Source organism: Peromyscus californicus, unplaced genomic scaffold (genome assembly GCF_007827085.1).
Source record: "Peromyscus californicus insignis strain IS unplaced genomic scaffold, ASM782708v3 Scaffold_23__1_contigs__length_62951481, whole genome shotgun sequence".
NCBI lineage: Eukaryota > Metazoa > Chordata > Mammalia > Rodentia > Cricetidae > Peromyscus > Peromyscus californicus.
Window position 1 is genome coordinate 10,681,410 of NW_026294534.1, and position 4,732 is coordinate 10,686,141.

Here is a 4,732-nt window from a genome sequence, read left to right on the forward strand (position 1 = left end):
AACTTCTTTGTGACATTACCTTTGCAATGGAACACACTGGTACACCTTAGAGACCGACTTAAGTGCTCCCCACTGCCATTTCTTTGGCTGGTTGGTCCCATCCCAGGATCACCCATCATTCTGCCGTCCCCACACTCATCACATCTCTACATGGAAATAGTACAGCAGGACTAGCTGGAAACCTGCTGAAGGCACCTATCTACTGAATAATGTCTCTTATGCTCCTCTCTGACATCGGGGCAGCTGTCTGCTTGTCCCAAGCCAGTCAGAAAGGAAAACACCTGTTTTCATCTCTAAAAGCAAAATGCAGCATGTTTATGAGGTCCTAAATCTCTCTCCCAACAAGCCAAACTTTTTAATTCCGTTCTTTCCCACTTGCCCTGAAGGAATATAGTTTAAAAGCAACATCAGCTTTTCGCTGCTTTGTTCTGTCTGTGGAACTCATCTTGGGAATGAAAAGCGCACTGGAGACCTGCTGTGAAATGGAAGCCATGCTGGGTTTATTTGCTGAGGTTGTGTTGACTCTAGGGGTGATCGGATTTGAACTGGCTTAGTGTCATAGGGCCAAACCCTATTTCCTAATAGGCCCCTCTTGTCCTTCTGCCATGGAAGGTCCATTAATTAGATCCCATGTTGTCCCCTCAGTCTCTTCAGAACAATGTAAATAATACTAGACTATATCAGACTTGCCTGTTACATAGGTTGTGTGTGGTGGGGCTGGTTCAGAGGGTCAGAGCACTGGGCAGAACACAGGGCAGGGGTTCAATTCTCAGCACCCCACTTGTAGGCTCACATCTTCTATAACTCCAGTCCCAGGGGGTCATCATCTTCTTCTGGCCTCCAGGGACCATGCACATGGAGGACAAAAACATCCATACTTAAATAATGAAAAAAAGTTTTTTAATGTATTAGGTAGTACTACATATTAACACACTAACCCATAGAAGTCCCTGACTTGACAAAATGAAGGAGCGGAGCTTTTGGCATTGTTTATTGAACCCAGCAATGCTGGTATGCCCCTGGCTTGGGTGTCCTGAAAACAATGATGGATGAGAACCTGAGGTCACCAGGCTCAGGACACCATCTCTCCAGCCGCACAGTGCCTTCTCTTTACCATGAGTATGGTGAATGTTTAGACACCTGTTGGTGGGATTTACAAATAAGGAGCACAGATTTCCAGACACACATAATGATAGACGGCTTCCTCTTAGCAGGAAGCAGGGTCACACAGCTTAAATTGCGGTAATCGTGGCAGAGGCGTGTGAGTATTCCCATTCAGGCTATTAGAGATTTGTTGGGCACAATCAAAAGAAATTACTCACGGATTTGGAAGCGCTTGCCTCTGGTGGAGAGAGTGCTGATCTGGGAGCCTGGCAAAAGTCCTGTGTGCCTATTCCACAGGGATGCCTTGTAAAGGAAAAAGAAAACAGTAATCACTCTGTGAATTTTAAAATGCGAATTCCTAATGAAGACCAACATGCAGAGAAAATGTCAGGAGCAAAGCAAATTTTTTAAAGAAAGGCCTTTGAAGAAAATTACCCTTTCTAAATAATACTTTAAAATACATATATTACCCATTATGACTGAAAGGCTTCAAATGCTAGAATGCAAGACATGTTTATTTTATAATAAACCCATCATAAGGTAAACTTCCTGAGATCTCCACACAGGCTCTTGTTTTGTAGCTGTTGATGTTTTGCAAGTTTTCATGAACTAATTTAGAAACTAAAGCAAAACTGGTAGAAACTCCCATGTCTAAAACTTTGAAGGAAATAACTTTTTCTTTAAATTATGATTCTCTGTCAAAATGTTGAATCTTCACAGCCCCATTGAAATGGAATACACTGGATTGCAAGTGAGTTCTGAAGAAGCAATTGTTTCATTTTTACCTGAAGTTGCCTTAGACTTGAGGTGTTATCAATTCTCACAAGATGGGAGACTTGTGGGGGAGCCACTCGGGGTCCAAGCAAGCATGACAGATGCATCAGAGTCTAGTAATGCTCAATCAGAAAGCTGCGCAGATGAAATACGGCTCTATTGGTACAGAACAAGGCAAACTTGCTGTGTCCGCTGGGTGCTCTGCTGATGGCTGCAGGCAGAGCCCTGTGTTAATGTGGTCCATCTGCTCGGGAACCTCACAGCCAGGAGGTGTCAATCAATGAGGCCACGAAGGATGGAAAGGCAGGAAAGCTGGAATTTGCAGGAGAATGTCTTTATGCTTTGTCTATGTTCTGTGAGTCACACCAAAGGAGCTTGGAATCTCTCTTGATACAAAGATGCCTTCTAAGTTGCCTCTGATGATGTTTGTCCTTCTAGCCTGGCCTAAGCAAAGAAAGGTCCCAGCCTGGTCTAACCAAAGAAAGGTCCTTCTGCTCAGAAGCAGCAGCAGGAAGGTGGTGGATAAAAGTGAACAGAGGTAGCAGAGGCCAGAGTCTCTTGGAGGGCAGTTTTCCAGCGGGTAATTATTCAAGTAAAGATTCCTGTTTGATGATGAGAAGAACCATCAAACAGAAAAATGTGACAGGAATAGGAAGTGTAATTTTTTTTGGGGGGACAGGGGGGGGGATGGAAACAGGCTAAGAAAAACAAGACTGTAAGGGATGACATTTATATACCCATAATCTGCCAAGCATCTTGTTCTGGATTTGATTTGGTGGGTGTGGCAAGGGAAGGAAGGAAAAGTAAACATAGAAAAACAAAAACAAAAAATACACAGAGACGTGTACAGAAAACCTGGAATCTAATGAGCTGTGGTCTCTAGTGGAGACATACCAGCATCTGGGAGCTCAGCACAGCTATGATAAACTGGGGAGGCTGGTGAACAGATGAACAAGGAGGAGGCAGAAGAGTTAATCTTGGTAGGAGGTCTCAGTACAGAAGCAGTCTCAGGTGTCAGTCATCTGGAAGGAGGAAGCTGTGGTTGATAGTTTCTACACACACTGGTTTTAGTTTAAGGCCAATCATTTGGAACATCTGTACTTGGGTCAGAGGAAGGCTTTGCCATTCCAGTGGGTCTGAGGCATTGGGATCCTCAACATGGCTGTGTTCATGCCAATAATATACATTTACCCTGAACTTCGTCCACTACTCACAATAATCCAGTCAACTTTTCCATGAACCTGAAATTAAAAGAGGAAACAAATTACAATAATTCTGTGATTTTTATTAATGTGTTATTAAAATTTTAAATAAGTTAACACATACATAGCAACAGTTTTGATTGACATTCTTCCTAAAAAGGCTAAGTAAAAAACTGGAGATTTGTACTGTAATGGTTAAAGTGAGGTGATTTAACAATGAAATCTAGAGAATTTTGGGTTCTGACATGATTTATTACAGACACCTGTGAAAAAAACCTTACAATTGAGTTAAGCTCTTATTGAGAACACATGTCATTGAATGTCATACTACCTCAATTAAACATCTGGGCAATCTCTTTCATTGTTGTATGTGACTCTATTAAGCTTGAACTTGGGCCTTTGGAAGATGAACAGAATCATAGCTGACATTCTCTGTTGGCCTCCAAGCTGGGGCCATCTAGGTCCTCAGAGCTGCTTGCGAAAGAATCTGAGATATTTAGCTGGGAGAGAATTGAGCACATAGGGCTCTGCTTCATCTTCTGCTGACATGTTTAGCTCTTTGTGAGAAGCAGGGAGTGAGGAGGGGGTGTCTGCTGCTGCCACAGTGGCAATACACCTAGATGATCATCAGTACAAGCAAGACTTGCCTTATCTCATGAACAGCATTTGGCTGACTCCTGTTAGTTTAGGCAATGGGTGTAAAATATGCAGACCACCGTGTTCCACAAAAAAACAGCCATAATTATTAACTATGTCCGATAACCTACTCTTTCAATTGCTGAGAAGAGCATTTACTTTGAAATAAAAAATGACTTCTTTCCTTTTTTTAAGACCTTTGACAAAAATTCATTGTAGGACCTGTATAACCAGCAAGCTTTTATTTTTCAAGCAGTGAAGATATATTTAATATGTACATGGATAACTAGATACAGATAGTAGAGGATAGAGATAGGTAGATGATACATAAATAGATGATAGTAGATAAATGGTATAGATAGATAGATGATAGCAGATAAATAGATGACAGATATAGACAGGCATATAGACAAATAGATAAATGATAGAAAGTTGAGTACATAGAAAGATGGGTGATGGATGGGTGATATCTTTTGTTAGCTTATATTAATCATTAATTAATTAATTAATTAATCCAAACACATAAATCTATTATCTTTTTTCAAATATACAACAATGGATAATTTTTGAAACAGGGATTTACATTTAATACAACACAAAAATTTACTTGAGAGAATAAAATGTGTAATCAAGGAAAAAGAAACCCTTCAATTGGCCCAGTCACACCCAGTAAGAGGTAGAACATGGGGGTAGAGATGTGTCGTGATTCAGGAAACATGGTCAGGAAAAGGGCTTGCAAGCTCAAAGTTCGTGTTCTGCTTCTTTGTTCTCCAACTTTGCCAACTGCATTAATAACATTGCACATTTATCTAATTTCTAATTTTAAAATCCGCTGACAACAGCCGTGGACACCCCACAAGTTTCTTCTGTGGAATTGAGCATTCTCCTCCAAAGTGTTCAAAGAGAACAGGATGCAGCAAAAACGTTCTTAGCTCTGTAAGAAACCACTAACTGTCATCTACAGTAATTGCACACTGTATTCCCACAGCTGAGAACATGTGTGTGTGTGTGTGTGT

The 4,732-nt window shown here is 41.1% G+C and overlaps 1 long non-coding RNA gene across 2 annotated transcripts; it reads right to left on the minus strand.

The window, feature by feature from the left end:
* Nucleotides 1-222: 222 nt before the first annotated feature.
* On the minus strand, nt 223-3,115 carry LOC128119359 (uncharacterized). 2 transcript variants are annotated; one of them, XR_008221513.1, is made up of 4 exons: nt 2,773-3,115; nt 1,890-2,480; nt 1,323-1,390; nt 223-838 (listed from the first exon to the last, which is right to left on the minus strand). It is a non-coding gene; the product is annotated as an uncharacterized LOC128119359 (long non-coding RNA). The 2 variants fall into 2 exon arrangements; XR_008221512.1 differs by having other exon boundaries at nt 1,323-1,407.
* Nucleotides 3,116-4,732: the final 1,617 nt, after the last annotated feature.